We start from the raw sequence: 17,454 nt of genomic DNA, 5'->3' as shown, positions 1-17,454 counted from the left end.
GCCGCGCGATCATCAGAGGCTTTTTTTTTTTTACTTTTAAAAGCATTTTTTCAGCCAAAGAGGTTGTAGAAAAAATGCTTTTAAAAATAATAATAAAAAAACCCTCTGATGATTGCGCGGCTCAGCTGGGCATGGTGGGGGGGCAGGGATTTTTGCTACCGGATCGGGCGATCTGGTCCGAACTGGGAGCATTTCACCCCTGCCTCATGGCTCCCTAGGAATTCTGGGAATTGTAGGCAAAAAGAGGGTGGAAGGCACTAATTGTGCTGCCTTATATGCAATCATTACCTGTAATAATAAAGTAAAAAGCTTCAGTCCCAGGGTGGTTCTAGATACATTGCAAATTCAGCTACTCCATATATTGGAAAGTAAATAAACTGGGTCACATAGAAGAAATCTTTGCTAAGGTCCTTTCCCAGGACAAAATAACCTCTTTGAAAGTCTGGAGCAATCAGACTATAAACTTCTGTCACTTAGTTAAGGCTTTTGATGTGACCATTCATGGCATAAAAGAAGCTGTAATGAATTGTTTACCATGACCAGCAAAGCAGAAGTAAGGGGAAACACATGATTTTTTAAAAAAGCAAAAAATAAAAATAACTTCCTCTTCTTGTCTAATCTTTCCCCCTTTCTTTAAATATATTTAGATACATTCTATTGCTTTGTATTATTTTTTAGCAACTCAATGTATGGATATTGGACTAACTTATCAAAATGGTTATATATTTATTCGTTTTTCGCTCCCAAGCTTAATAAACAGAATGAGGTTCAATAGATTCGAATTACTTTTGTACTATGTTGATGATGCGATTTGCATGAAATCTATACAGAGCAGAGAAGCTGAGTTTATTTTATTGGATCAGAAATTCTGGACAACAGAACCCGTGTTTTTGATAAAACTAAAACTCATGTCAGACAAAGGACATTTGCTGGATAAAACCTAGCAGCTTTGGCATACAGAGAATAATGTTTGGAATGTATTTTCTGGACTTTCATTCCTTCCACCCACTATTGGGATCTTAGAATAAGAGAGAGTTGGACAAGTTGACCGTTTTCATGGGAAGCTGACTATTATCCTCTTCCTCTCTATGAGATCTCCTGCTTCCAAAATACTGGGAAAAAAACATTATGGCAATTCTCTGCAAGACTTTATTTATATTTCATTTATATGGCCACCCATGATGGGCGGTGGCATATAGGTTTAAAGCCACATTTAACCATCTCAACCATGATGCTTGAGGTCAAAACCATAAACTCAACTCATAAAAGCTCTGCCTAACTTCCTGGCCAAAACACCTGGGGGAACAACCAGTTTTTTTAATGATTTACAAAAGACTAACAGACCATTTGGATCGCCAGTGGGATACTATTTTCACAGAGCAAGCACTGCCAGAGAGAGGAGAATAACTCCTGGGTCCATCAAAATGGCACCTTTTGATAGAAGGGACCTTGTTAGAGTTAGTGGTCCAAGCAGAAACAATGGGAGAGAGGCAGTCCTACTAAATGCTGTATCTTTTAAAAGCCACAAGCCTGAAAAATAATGCCAAGCTGGTATTTGTTTTTAAGAAGCTTATTCTTCAATTAACCCTGAAAGAATATCAAGAAATGAAAAGGAAAAAAAAAATTCGCACAGCCCTAAAGATTCAAATGATACAGAATGGCAAAGATGTTCGAATGCATTTTTTAACATTTTAACTTGTTATAATGCTTCTTAAAAAATTGAAACTGCAAGCAGTTTTGCTAAAATTGAAGGCAGTTGGTAAAAATGCCACAGTCAATATTTAGGCAATGATATAAATATCATTTCCTCCTGTGTTGCTTTTTTTTTTTCTTATAAAAATCTCTAAATCTATCATCATTTATTACCGGGATTTCATTTCAAAATTCAAATCTGTGGAATAGAAATGTGATTTTTTTTTCCCCTTTAAGAACGAGCAGTGTAAAATATGTGTTCATTTAAATATTCCTCTCCCTTGTGTTGCCAATGGATCATTTATCCTATTGGTGAATCTTAAGAATCTTTAAAATACTTTAGAATACAAATATAAATACCATTTCCTCCTATGTGTTTTTTTTTCCTTATAAAATCTCTAAATCTATCATCATTTATTACTGGGATTTCATTTCAAAATTCAAATCTGTAGAACAGAAGTGTGATTTTATTTCTTTTTAAAAAAAAGCAGTGATATATATATTATATATATATATATCACTTACATAAACATATATATATATATATATATATATATATATATATATATATATATATATGTAATATAAATTAATTACTCCTCTCCCCTGTGCTTTCAATAAATTATTTATCCTATTGGTGAGCCCTAAAATTTTTTAAAATGTACAATGCAATTAGGTTAAGTGTAACAATTCTACAGAACTTTCCGCATCTAAATAAATATACTTTGTGTTGTTGTCTTTGGGATGTTGAGCAAGAAACCGAGAGCAAATTTCAGACTTAAGAAAAAAGGAAGACGGGAGGGGGAAGAAGAGAAAAAGAGATTATCTGTCAAGAGTATATACATGGATGCATGCACACACCGCCACAATGTTATTCTGTATAAGTTATTTGATTGCTCTTCATAGTCTTTTGATTACAATTGGCATTTAGAGAGTCAACCACACACCTTTCACTATGATGCCGTGTCTTCCTGTTCGCCTTATCTGTGGCTGTGATGCCGCACAGCACTCCTATTTCTTTTCTTGTGGGTTTGTGAGGTTTCCTTGATGTTTGTGACAGGCCACGATGGGAGAAGCTTTTATCACGGTGGGGTTTGGAGGCCTCCGTAAATTGAAAATTGCAAATGAAATCCACTGGGCTTGAATTCATCAGCTATTATGTCAGATGACCTTTGGCAGCTGCTGATAAAAATGAGAGAATGTTAGCTCTGATCCAATTTTCACCACTAACCATTCCTTTTCAAATCCATTCACCGCCAGGCAGCCCGACGCATGGGAAGTGAAAATGATAGGGTTTCAAGAGAGCTGTATTGTATTGCAGATTAAGATTTTTTTCTCCCCTTATTTCTAGAGGTCGCCCCCCAGGCCTCTGTCTGGTGTCTACCTATTGTCCAATCAGTTTCAATATCTGCTTCAGAGGACATGCTAGCCATCCTTACAGATAAGTGCTTACAGGAGAAAATAGTTGGACTTAATAGTTTTGCTTCGGAAGCGCCAAGGGTCACAGTGTACCAATATTGACTGGCACATGTTAGTTTAATCTGACATCCTCAAGAATGTGACACTAGATTCTTTCAGGGTTGTTGATCTTTAGAAGATTCCTCTTTATTGTACAGCCGTTGTTCCCAGCTCCAGGGTTCCAGAAATGTTATTAGACTGTGGTAACTATTTTATATTCATGAGTTACAGATAGTCTCAAACATCTATCCAAGCAAAACAGGTACAACCTTAAGCTCGTGGAAATTGATAAATATACCAACTTATAGTAAGAGTGAGAGGAATTCTGCTCCTGCAACAGCCCTTTGCCCTCCAAGAAGTCTATTTCCTACTGAAGTAGAATGGATTAATCATAGGATGATAGAAAACATAGATTTACTTAACTTCCAGTGAGTGTTAGAAAAATAAATAGATATTATCCGTCAAACATTCCCATTTAAAGAAGTGAACAAATTATCACATCTGTATACATTTTGCAGGATTTAACCTTCATATATCCCTCAACCCAGATTATGATCTTTAAAATTTTACCCATCCAAATATCAGAAAGAAAGAAAGAAAGAGAGAGAGAGAGAGAGAGAGAGAGAGAGAGAGAGAGAGAGAGAAAGAAAGAAAGAAAGAAAGAAAGAAAGAAAGAAAGAAAGAAAGAAAGAAAGAAAGAAAGAAAGAAAGAAAGAAAGAAATATAGCGGAATATAAAACATTAGACAAGCTGTACAGGAGATCAGCATCTATAAAACTCACTGCTAACCCTTGGCTCATGAATTCTCAATTAATCCCCCAAACAAGGTTGTTATGTGGAGAGAATAGAATGAAGCCACTCCATAAAGTAAAGCTTTAGATTAATTAAATTGATTAATATAAATACCACATACCACTCCTACCGAAAGGTCCTTTGGGATTTCTCTGTTGATAATGTAAATAAGTCTATTTCCATAAAACCCCATCCATTCCTATCCAGTCTCCTCCAACATCATCATGGGGAATACAAGGGCCAACTTAATTTAAGCGTCTTCATAAGGCCTGTGCACTGGGAAGACATGACTTGTCCTGAGACTGATGCACAGACAAGTTGCTTCAACAACCCTCTAAAAGGATGCAAAGGACCAGCTGTCTGCCAGGAATATAAATCCTTCCATTCCCCAATATCCTGTCAGAGCTGAAGAAGCTTCTTGGATGAGAAGCGAGACGTCTTCAAAGAAAGAAACAAAAAAAATCCAGCTGCCTTCTGAAAAAGCACCTTTGGGATATAGCAAAAGAAAGAACAGATAGCACAGCATCAATGGTAATAGATGCCTAGGGAGCAGTCCCAAAATATAAACCAGGCATGATAATTGGTATTTCTTGCAGATCTTCCAATGCTACATTACCGATTCTGATTGGCCTTCCAGATCTGGCCCTCCCACCGTGGTATTATTTCCTGAACCAATTTAATACTTATTAATGTACAATGTACTTGGGAAAAACTTAGCGCCTCTTGCTTTCCCTTAAGATTTTTCTACAACCTGCATTTTGAGTAATGTCTGGCAGTTTGGACTAACCACTGCATGTGCTGTTCCTTGCATATATGAAAAATATAGATTAATCATCCCTACTTGTAGTCCATATCAAATCTGTTACCTTTGCAAATGTGTATGATAGAGGCACAATGTTATGTCATCTTAGATATACTGTAATTCCTAATATGGGCAAGAATTGTAGCGTATTGTGCACTTATATCAGTGGTGGGTTGCCCCCAGTTCTGACCGGTACTATAGAACTGGGAGTAAAACTAGTGGGAGGCTCCACCCACTGATCCTGATGTCATCAGGAAGCTTCTGCGCATGTGCAGAAGTGCGCCCGTGCGTCTGTATGGCCCCATTACGAACTGGTAGTAAGGGTAAGTAGAAGCCACCCCTGACTTATATGCACAAAATATCGGTCTTTTCTTCACATATCCATTGTGTGTGTGTATATGTGTATTTGTTTGCTGTAAGAAAAGTTAGTGAATTGGATTTATTACACTTTATGCTAACTTCAGATTGAATATTACTCAGAGCTGAGTTCCAGTACCATCCAGTACCAATTTTATACCAAAAGTATAAAATTACAAAAATTATAGACATAAAATTACAAAAATTATAGACATAAAAATTCACACATGTCCTTCCCACCCATATACTCATTAAGAAATGCAAGGCATAGTATGAGGATACATGGCTTTGTAATTGTGTACGTGACAAGCGTACTGGAATCCAAGTGCATCACAAACTGCTATGATGGTGTTGTGTGATATGAGTGCAGAAAATGCAAATAGAAACAGTTTGCAAATCATAGGAACTCATAGTTCCACTTTATGCATTAGTCAGACTTCGCTCCCAGTATGACTGCCAGTTTGATGCAGTGCAGTTAAAGCATCAGGCTAGAAACTAGAAGGTTGTGAGTTCTAGTCCTACCTTACGCACAAAGTCACCTGGGTGACCTTGAGCCAGTTCCTCTCTCTCAGCCCTAGGAAGGAGGCAATGACAAACCAATTCCAAAATTTTGCTGAGAAAACTATAGGGACTTCTCCAGGCAATTGTCAGGAATCAAGACTGATTCAAAGGTAGCCCCTCCCTCAAAAAAATTCCTTAACGTTTATATTGTTTCCTGGACTATTCTGTAGGAAATTCAGACACTTCAGTAGAAGAAGTGCAAATATGGCTGCTGAGAATAGTTAATGGACCGTGAAATTAACAAAGATGGAGGAACATAGCAATGGCACTTAGACTTATATACCACTTCATAGTGCTTTACAGCCCTCTCTAAGCAGTTTACAGAGTCAGCATATTTGCCCCCAACAATCTGGGTCCTCTTTTTACCCACCTCGGAAGGATGAAAGACTGAGTCAAACTTGAGTCTGGTGAGATTCGATCTGCCAAACTGCTGGCAGCCGGTGATCAGCAGAAGTAGCCTGCAGTACTGCACTCTAACCACTGCGCCACTGTGGCTCATTGTATCCCATGAATACATTTATCCATGGGAGAAGACAATTGATGGCGGATATGATAGAACGGTTCAAGAACCTGAAGGGTTGTAACAAAGAAAGAGCCATAATTTGTTTATTATTGTTTTGAAATACAGGACAAAAAAAGACAGTCATAAAGTACAGAAAGACAGATTCTCTTGGAATTTTAGGACATACTTCCTCATCTACAAGTTGTTTGGTAATGGAGCTATCAAGTCTGGAAGAGGGAAGTTGATTGTTTATTTATTTTTTTTATTTTAATTTGATTTATATGCCGCCCTTCTCCGGAGACTCAGGGCGGCTTACAATGTGCTCAGCAATAGCCTTCATCCTTTTGTATATTTATACAAAGTCAGCTTATTGCCCCCACAATCTGGGTCCTCATTTCATCTACCTTTGAAAGGATGGAAGGCTGAGTCAACCTTGAGCCTTGGCGAGATTCGAACCTGCAGTAATTGCAGGCAGCTGGTCTTAATAACCAGCTTAATAACAGGGTGCCTTAGACCACTGTACTACCAAGGCTCTTAGATGTAGATGGCTTCAAGTAGTCTTTGTTTAAACATACCTCAAGGTGGATTCCTACAAGGAGCAAGAGTTTGGACTCAATAGTATGTATGTCTCCTTCCAACTCTATGACTTTAACCCTTTAAAAACATGAAAAAATGGAGAAGGAGAAGGAAGAAGAAGAAAAAAAGAAGGAAGAAAAAAAAGATTGGTGTTCCCAGATGACCTCAAGATTGGAGTCTCAGAAAACCACCTTACGTCTCTGACTTGAGTGTTTTTTTCTGTTTCTTATTCTTTCTATCATTTTATAAATTGCTGATGATAACTTCATCAGACGTTGTCATTAAAGTGTTCTCTATCAAAGCAAAATTAGTTCTGAAGAGCTGAGGTGCATTTTTAATACACCTTTGTCCATGTAACTTTTATTTTTTTTTAATGTCAAGGTGTGTGAAACACTTTTCAAAACCAGGTTTTCCAAACAACGTACAATTGGAAATATGTACCAAAGAATGCCGATATAAAAACTCAAGACCTAGTTTTATTGGCTTTATTTATTCAGGACAAATATAGGCTGCCTTTTAGTCTAAACGTATCTATCAGATTGCTTATATGTTTCCAGTTTGTGAAAGATAGCAATACAAATTCTCCAAAACAGGATATTTTTCTAAGGTGTGTATTTTGAAAAAAACAACAACAACGATCATTGCAAATTCATTGTAATGCGCGTTGTGAGATGTGCTCACAATGGCAAGCTTCAAAGGGAGTTACAAACACTTAGAGGAAGCTGCCCTTCCTCCTGGTCTTAAACTTGTGAGAGACTGCCCTTCAAACAAACAAATAAACAAACAAACAAAAAGAACAGTCATAGGAAGCTGAGCAGCTGGAAGCCAAGATGGTTCACAGTATGTCTCTATCAAGGGCATCTGGATGTGAGGTTGGCCTCTTTCCTAAACTCGTGGTTAGCTGCACTCTTGCCTTTTCAAATGGTTATGCATCCGTTTCTACAACATGGCATATTTACATGTATTTTGCATAAAGCTTTCAATCCATTACTTTAATGTCTAAGGTTCCGGATCATTACATTGAAGATTAGCCACAATTCTCTTTCTTGTTCTCTCTCTCTCTCTTTCTCTCTCTCTCTCTTCCTCTCTTCCTCTCTCTCTCTCTCTCTCACACACACACACATTCACAGATATACACACAGAGAGAAAAACACATAAATAAGAGTTCTAGATGTGTTTTGCTTGTTGGGATTCAGATAAATTTAGACACCTCTTACTTCGAGCACAATGGAAAAAATACCATATTCTCTTACTCTGTTCAAAAATGCTTAATATTGGGGAAATAATAGGGGAAAAGTGTGGTTCAAGAAGAGCAAAGAAGCAGAGTGGAGAAATCACTGGGAAATTATACCTTAAATACCTTGCTGGTGTCCCTACATGTATCTATTCAGCTTTAATAGTAGAGATGTGGGATGGCAGAGGTGGAGCAGAGAAAGTCAAAAAAGGCAATATGGTGACTGGGATGGAATTCTTTATTGTTTACCTGAATGGCAATGCACATAAAATGAGGGTGGGGTTTCCATTGTGTAGTTGTGGCCATTATTTTCACTGTTCTGATGCCCAGCGTGGAAGCGTCTGAGCAGGATAGCTTCAAACTTAAGTGTGTGAGATTGTGTGTTTTCATGCCATTCTGTATAATCAATTGTACAGAAAATACATTGTGGTCATATAGGTTTAATAGCCAAGAGTGTGAACTTCAAACTCTCTCTTTCCTCCTAGTATATTTATGGGCTAAAAAGGTTGTTTTGGAGATTTACTTTTTTAAAAAGTTGTATTGTGAGATTGGGCTAGCCACCAAGTTTTCCCAGGTGATGCAGATAAGTACAGGTGATATTTTTTGTCACCTCATAGAAAATTGATGCCATTTGTCTTTACCCTTAGACATATAGCCATACAATGCACATAAATTAACTGGATGCAATTTTGAGAATTTCTGAAATTCCAACCTCTGTGCATGATATGGAGAAATTATATACTGTATGATCTGTGCAAAAGAAATGAAAAAGGTCAGACAAAATTTTTCAGAGAGATTTCAGTTATTATGGTGGCTTTTGGAAAATGCATATTTCCCTGGCAAGCAGCCCTGCATTTTAGTACAAGCAATGGATCTTTCTGCAGGACTCACTTAGTGACTGTTTCACTTAGCAACAGGAGTTTCTGGTTCTAATTGTGGTTGTAAGCTATCTGTCTGCAAAGCTGGAATTCTCAAACATCTAAACCCCTAGAGCAGTGATGGCTAACTGCTAAGGAGAGGGGGGAGAGTGGGGGGTTGCGCTCGCACGTGCCCACACCCATAATTCTATGCGCCCCGCGCATGCACGTGCAACCCCCCCCGCTCCCTTCGCTTCTGGCACACGATGGCCCAGTGGGCCCGTTTTTCTCTCTCCCCAGGCTCCAGAGCCTTGCTAGGAGTCTGGGGAGGGCAAAAACAGCCTTCCCTACCCCCCAGAGGCCCTCTGGAGGCCAGAAATGGCCCGTTTGCCAACTTCCGATGGGATGCGCTGGGTGAGCAATTCTGGGAGTTGAAGTCCACAAGTCATATAGTTGCCAAGGTTGGAGACCCCTGGACTAGAAGACCTCCAAGATTCCCTCCAACTCTATGATTCTGTGTTCTATGAATGTCTATCTATGTGTAAGAGATGGAAAGAATATGTTGCCCATATCCATACAGATGGCAAATCAATACATTTTACAAACAGAATGCCTTATTTGACAAACAGTGAATGGCTATCAACAAGTTACCAGTTTTAATAACATGTGTTAATTTTGTTCTAGCACTTCCTTTTTTTTGAGGTGTGGCTTCTGGTTAGAGAAAGCATATATATACATCAGTGGTGAAATCTAAAATTTGTTACTACAGGTTCTGTGGGCGTGGCTTGGTGGTGGTGGGGGTAATGTGACTGGGTGGGCATGGCCAATTTTTTTTTTTTACTTTTAAAACCATTTTTTACATGTAAAACCATGTTAAAAAAATGCTTTCTAAAGGCTCTGATGATCCCAGCTGAGTTGCCTGATCGTCAGAGGGTTTTTAAAAAATCCTCTGCCGATCAGGCAACTCAGCTGGGATCGTCAGTCAGAGGCATTTAAAAGAAAAAAAGCCTCTGATGATCACGCAGCTCAGCTGGGCAAGGGGGGCAGGGGCAGGGATTTTTGCTACCGGTTCTCCGAACTGCCCGCCGCCATCACTACCTACTCGCCCAAGCCGGTCTAAACCGAGAGCATTTCACCCCTGATATACACATACATGTAGGTGGACCAGGATGGGAAGCTGGATGCTCAAAAAAGACTTTTATGTATGTTTCTCATTTTTTTCGTCATAGGCTTCCTTTCAGGGGAGTTGTCACTTTTCCCATAGATAATAGCAATAGCAATTAGACTTATATACTGCTTCATAGTACTTTACAGGCCTCTCTAAGGGGTTTGCAGAGTCAGTATATTGCCCCTAACAGTCTAGATTCCCATTTTACTGACCTTGGAAGGATGGAAGGCTGAGTCAACCTTGAGCTGGTCCAGGATCAAACTCTTGGCAGTGAGCAGAGTTAGCCTGCAATACTGCAATCTAAGCACTGTGCCACCATCTCTCTTAAATGTGGTAATTTATATAGCATATGTTGCAACTGGATGTTTCAAAGAACCATAGATGTAAACCAGGGTCAATTCCGAAGACAATGAAGAATGCAAAGAATCAAGTGAGATTATTATTAATATATTATAGAGCAGAGGATTTTCTGAAAAGAAATTCCTTTTAACTCCTCTTGCATTCAGTAAAAGCACAAAGCCTGTGACGGACTATGCACTTTTTCAGAAATCCTGTTTATCGATAATTTTGGAGGAGCAATCCCATTCTTTGAAGATGTCTATTCAGAGAAGGATGCAGAATCAAATGTAAAAGTTTTTACTAGCTCTTCACATTTCATTTAGCCATCATAGCAAATCTTCCAAAGTAGGTTGTGTAAAGATACATTAGAGAGCTACAGTTGACAATTTAGTCAAGGTCATGCTGATTGATTCCTAGTCTACAACTGAGCAGGGGGAAAAAAAGTTTTTGTAAATGCTGCAGAAAACCAGGTTCCTATGGGGATTTTCAAGGACAAATAAATTAATCTATAAATATTTTTTTTCTTTTCTGTATGATGAATGTAGAACTTGAGTATTTGCACAGTACATTTTATAGATCTCTAATTCCTAAATCCTAATTCCAGTTAGGTATGATACAAAAAAGCTTGTTATGTTCTATATATATCTTTATATATATGTGTGTGTGTATTAAAAAATACGTCTTGTCTCTTTTGTCACCTTGCTAAAACATAACAGAACCTGTCACCAAGATTTATAGATGCTTTGGAGGAGGAAGAGGAAGGGGGGGGAAGAAGGAAGGAAGGAATGTAGAAAGAAAGAAGGAGGGAGGGAAGGGAGGGCGTAGCAAATACTAGAAATAACTCTGGAAATATCAGAAAGAAAGAAAGAAAGAAAGAAAGAAAAGAAAGAAAGAAAGAAAGAAAGAAAGAAAGAAAGAAAGAAAGAAAGAAAGAAAGAAGAAAGGATGTGAGGAAGGAGGGAAGGAAGGAAAGAATGTGGAAGGAAGGAAAGAAAGAGTGGAAGGAAGGAAAGAAGGAAGGAAGGAAAGAGTGGAAGAAAGGAAGGAAAGAGTGGAAGAAAGGAAGGAAGGAAAGAAGGAAGGGAAGTGTGGAAGGAAGGAAGGAGCAAATACTAGAAATGGCTCTGAAAATATCAGTAACTTTAATGTGTGAGGTTTGTTAACACAGAAAGCAAACAACCAAACTTGCTCTCCAACGACTGTCACTAATATTTATTCGTCCAGTGACTGTTAATCAAACCAAGTTTACAGTCCCGTATAGCACCTGTCACAGGTGCTGATCATTAATCAGCGATTACGGCAGTTTATTCCATTGCTGACAACTTGCAATTTTCTACTGAATCAGCTAGTTTGTCAGGTGGGAATTATGGCAAAGCACATGTGACAAAACACATCACACTTTTTTCTCCTCCCCCCTCCCCCCCTTTTTTCTTTTTTGCATTTTTGCATTTTCAGGCTCCTCTGCCCCCCCACCCCACCCCCAGCCTCTCCCCCCCCCTTCTCCCCGTTTCTCGAGACAAACAATATCTGGGAACTCAGAAGTAATAAGGCGGAATGTATAATTAATTACCCAGCTTGCTTTAATTAGGGATGAATAAGTTGTGTCCCTCTCATCATCACAAATGTGGTGATGGGTAATACCAGTTTATGCTGTATTAACTGCAAATATGCAATCCTTCTGAGAGCACTTTTGTTGATGAATTTGATGAATGTGACAATAATTAGCAGAGACAGATGAGATCTAAATTACTACTGACAATGTAATGCTATCCTGCTTGAGGGTCTGAGAACGTAGTAGGCTAACATGGCAGGGACTGGGGCCTCATTTCTAATTAATAGTCTTTTTTTTTCCCCCTTTCTCTCTCTTTTTTTCTTCTTCTCCTTTTTGCCAGTGGGGGGAAAAAAATCGAGCAACGGTAATTGTTTTCGTCAAAGGCTGCAGGGAGTTATCAGGGTAATAAAGTTAATTAGCAGAACAAACATCCTTTCCCTGCCTTACCAGATTGAGGAAGAGAGGGTAATTCAAACTGCAGAAAGATATGACTAGATGAGATGATAAGAGGAGGGGGGGGAAAGAAAATTTACACAGGAGGCTGAGGGAAAAAAAATAATCCAATTTCTCTCCTCTTCATTTCCTTTTCTTGTTCTTCCCCGTTTGGGGTTTGGCTTGTGAACAACGAATTAGACATTCCTTGCGTTCAGCTGCTGACGCCGTAGCTTCTGTAGAGAACTTTTTTTTGTGTTCACCCTAAAGGAGCCGTGTTTCACGATGACCCTGGATCTAGTTCTTGTAGAGCATAGGTGATCAAACACCCAGGCGCAACGAATCTAGAACATTAAAACATTCAAAGGATAGATGTTCACGTTAAAATGAACAAATAAATAAAATAAATGCCATTGATTTGCTGAGGCATCCACTTGACGTTCAGCAGCCATAATCTTTCAGCACTAAAACTAAAAGGTTTTTTTTTTAGGCACCATTTTAGAATTATTTGCGAAATATTACTCAGTTATTCGACAGGATTTGATTTTTTTTTATAGGTGAAAATTTAGCTTTACAGATGTTCCAATGACTGATTCACTCTCTCTTGCTTTCCCTTGTGATCTACTTCATCTATAATCTCTCTCTCTCTCTCTGTCTTCCATTTTCATTCACTCTCTCTCTCTCATTCTCTTTCTCATTCTCTCTCTCTCTTTTCATTCTCTCTCTCTCTCATTCTCTGTCTTTCTGTCTCTCTCAGTATGGCAACTGGCTTTTTGTTGTTGTTGTTGTTGTTGTTGTTTTGGTGTTATTTGTTTTTGCATGTAACACCAGAAGAACACATCTAGAATAATAAAACATCTAGAAGAATAAAAAGCAAAGAAGAGAAGGAAGTGTCAAAAACATGTAACACCTCAGAAACAGAATTGTCCTCCCTCAATTCAGGACTAACCTTTAATTTACAAATGGCTTCACAATAGAGGAAAGGAAATTATAAATTAGGATATGATTGGGACTGGGCATCTTTGTTCTCATTTTCGGAAGTTGTGTGTCTCCATTATACAACAAGGCACACTGGCTTCTGCATCACTAATTCTATCAACTTTGCTTTCTCTTGTGATCTACTTCATCTATAATCTCTCTCTCTCTCTCTCTCTTATATTTTCATTCTCTCTCTCATTCTCTCTCTCTCTGACTGTCTCTCTCTCTCAATATGGCAACTGGTCCTAAGGTGTTAAGTCAAAATAGCTACTAGAAAAAGCAGAAGTCTCCTTCTTCGTCAAGTGAGAATTTTAATTTGTTTGGATTAATCAGTTGGGCCCAGGCCCGTGTATAAGCCCCGCTGCCTACGCCTGGATCAAACCCAGCATTATTACACGAAGGCTCTAATAATGAGCTCAAAGAAAAAGATTTGGTTTGGTTTGGCTCATGGTTCAAAGTTTCTCATTATGTTTGAATTCTGTAACAAAACATAATGTTCCTTCTTACCTCTCAGAGGGAGGATTATGACCAGTGCAGCACTGAAAACTAGACTTTGCATAATTGAAAGCCATTCATGACCATTTATCTCTATTAAAATTCCATTTATTGATTTGCTTCTTTCGTGGCTTCCAGGTTTCCCTGTAGAATAGGGCTTGCTTCGCTAGCTTTTAACCTTTGGGGTTGCGTCTCTGTACTTCTGAGTTCTGAAGCTGGATTTGAGTCTCTGCTTATTTTATCAACGCCTCTCAACTTGCAGAGCATCGCAGTTATGTAAATTAATCTGTAGTTATTTGATGAGGAATGAACCTTACCTTGGAGAGAATTGCTAGACTATTTATTTTTATTTTTATTTGCTTCTTCTACCTACATGATTTCGCAGCCCAAGTTGTAAGAGCACTGTATTACACATCTATGACGCAAACTGTGCAGTTGTATTTGAATGCGTCGATACAGGTGAGCCTTGAATTATGACTCCTCATTCAGCAAATGTTCAAACTCGCAACCGTGCTAAATGAGGGGGACTTAGGCCAGATCCCCAGAGTTATAGAATAACTTTATTGTCACTTTGAATGTACACTAATTGGCATACATTAAAAAATGAAATTTTGTTGCATATAGCTCTCAAAGGGTCACCACCCCCAATAAACACTACAAAAAGGTAAAGGTAAAGGTTCCCCTCACACATATGTGCTAGTCGTTCCTGACTCTAGGGGGTAGTGCTCATCTCCGTTTCAAAGCCGAAGAGCCAGTGCTGTCCAAAGACGTCTCCGTGGTCATGTGGCCGGAATGACTAAACACCAAAGGTGCACGGAATGCTGTTACCTTCCCACCAAAGGTGGTCCCTATTTTTCTACTTGCATTTTTTTTACGTGCTTTCAAACTGCTAGGTTGGCAGAAGCTGGGACAAGTAACGGGAGCTCACCCCGTTACGCAGCACTAGGGATTTGAACCACTGAACTGCCGATCTTTTGATCGACAAGTTCAGCATCTTAGCCACTGAGCCACCGCATCCCCCAAACACTACATAAACATGACTAAATAAATAAATGTAGTATAGTGTAGTGTAGTGTAGTGTAGTGTAATGTAATGTATATACCTACCCTGTTTCCCCTAAAATAAAACATCCCTGATAATAAGCCCAATCGGGCTTTTGAGCGCATGCACTAAAATAAGCCCCCTCCAAAAATAAGCCCTCCCTGAAAATATTTAAACGCATATGCAGCCAGTCCCTGCCATTTCCTCTGGTTTCCTCCACATGCCCCAAAATAATAAGACCTCCCCAAAAATAAGGCCAAGTGCTTATTTCAGGGTTCAAAAAAATATAAGACAGGGTCTTATTTTCGGGGAAACACGGTAGCAATTACTGTATGTATTGCAATTCAGTTAAGAAGTAGCGGAACCTCTAACTGACCTGAAACACTTATCCTAGATGACAAAATGGATGTACAATATGTGAACTATCTGATTTTTGCATTACATTTCAGCAGCCTTTCTTCCTGAACTTACATCTTTCTGGAGCACTTTGCCAGATTGGTACAAATGTCCAGTGAACATGAAGATATTCATTACAGTCCTTGACTAGAATTCGGCAGGCTAACAAAATAGTTAAATAACTTCTGTTTCAGATCAAATTAAATATCTGTGTTGGGAACAATGATTTGATTTAAATAGTCTGCTGGGCTGTAAAAGAGGGGGGGGGAATTCCTGGAAAGCATATTCCTGGGTACAGCAGATTGGACCTTCCAAATCCCTAATAATGTTGCCCGTTATCAATACAATCTCTTTCAAGAACAAACTGTCAAGAGCCAGGGAAATCAGAAGATCCAGGCAGTTCAAATGGGTATAAAGATTAATGTCAAGCTTAAGCTCTCTACAAGAATCTGAACTACTGACAATCAAAGCAAATTGGCAGTAGATAAAGAGTCCACAGAATTCAGGTGGGCTGGATTTAGATGTCTTGTGGGCATGAAGGGACTCATGACTAATGATAAGTTTGACTCCTCCCTCGGGCTCATCCTGGCCTTACCTGGCTTCTACAGGAAAGCAGTCTGGTGAACAACTTTGGAAGGCTATTTCAGAATTTGCTTATTTACTACATGCTCTGTACTGACAAGACTGGCACCTTAGAGGTGGACGTCCACAGTTTGTCTTAGTGCCCACTCCTGTTGAGAGAAAAGGTGGTCTTTAAGTTACTTGACTCCAAGAAATTCAGGACTGTAAAAGCAAAACTCAAAAAGTAAATGCTGATTTCAGCTCAGAAATAGACAAGATGTTGAGAAGCAGGCAGACCTAGAGGGCAGAGTTAAACATGTCATCGGTTTAGAGTCCTTACATTGCTACAAATGATCCTTCGTGATTTCTTTTGACCTTTATTTAGTGCCAATTTAGTGCTCACTGCTAGTTGACTGATTCTTGCGTATAGACTTGAGTAAATCTTCTGTGCTGGAACTTAATATATGGTCCTGATCTTTTGCACTTGACAGAAGCAGACTGAACACTCCTTAAAATGGCAAGATAATATATACCCAAGATCATCCTGTAAATGTCATGTTTGAGTGGGGATTAAACCCATGCCCCTCAAGTTCTACTTTATCAGTAATCTAATCATTTGAGTATACCAGGAAAGAATAATGCTATGTCCCTATTTTGGAGCAATGAGGCTGTTAAATAACGGGAAATGTTCTTTGAATTATGGTGATATAATAATCCAGGTTTCTCTAGCCAATTTGCAAGATGTTATGAAGATTTTCACATTGATGTTCTCTATATATAAACATACTAAACCATAATATAACTGCTTTGATTTTTGCCTAAGATTTTTGATGAACCTACTGTGTTTCCCCAAAAATAAGACCGGGTTTTATATTAATTTTTGCTCCAAAAGATGCATTAGGGTTTATTTTCTGGTTGGGTCTTATTTTTGGGGAAATACGGTACTAAATGCATCCATCTGGCTGACAATCTTAAGTGGGGCTTATTTTTGGGGTAGGGCTTATATTAGCAGCATCCTGAAAAATCATGCTAGGACTTATTTTCCGGTTGGGTCCTATTTTCGGGGAAACAGAGTAGCTATTTGTTGCGCCTTCATGGTTAAGCAAACCAGATTAACCTAATACACAAACCCCATCAATCCCTTAATTTTAAAATCAGACAGTAGTCGGGATGAGGGAGTTTGGTATAATGTTTAGCCCAATACAAAGTGATTCATAACATCCCCATGTGGCATTTATTCACAAGTATAAAATCTATATACCTGCTGTACTAACCAGGACGTGCTACTGAGTAGAAATGGTTCAAAAATGATCCTTTATCAATCCACTTTCAATTAAAATGCAAATTATTCTCCATTGAAAAATATCGAGTTTGGGGTTGATGCAAGGTATAGAAAAACTCTGTGAGTTATCATTTAATGGCCCAGTCACAAAATGAATCCAATCTCCCTTTGCTCTCTGCTCTTAAATTGCACTGTTCTGCACTGAACCATGTGCAGTTCTGGGTGATGACTATTCTTTTTCTTTCTCCCTCACCTCCTATTTTCTTCTTTTTCTAAATAACACAACAAGTTCCCCAAAGAAGCAACACCTACCAGTATCGAAAACGTTATGATTACCACCTTACCTCTTCCATGACATTACAAAACCGCATGCAAGAAA

General features: G+C 38.7%; 1 long non-coding RNA gene across 3 annotated transcripts in view; it reads left to right on the top strand.

The window, feature by feature from the left end:
* Positions 1-17,454, top strand: part of LOC117678153 (uncharacterized) — a 560,714-nt gene that overhangs the window by 287,860 nt on the left and 255,400 nt on the right. The window lies entirely within an intron of this gene.

The sequence above is a fragment of the Pantherophis guttatus genome, chromosome 6, assembly GCF_059756535.1.
Source record: "Pantherophis guttatus breed Tessera chromosome 6, ASM5975653v1, whole genome shotgun sequence".
In the NCBI taxonomy this organism is placed as follows: Eukaryota; Metazoa; Chordata; class Lepidosauria; order Squamata; family Colubridae; genus Pantherophis; species Pantherophis guttatus.
Note: the sequence above shows the minus strand (reverse complement) of the source record. Positions and strands in the feature narration are given on the sequence as shown.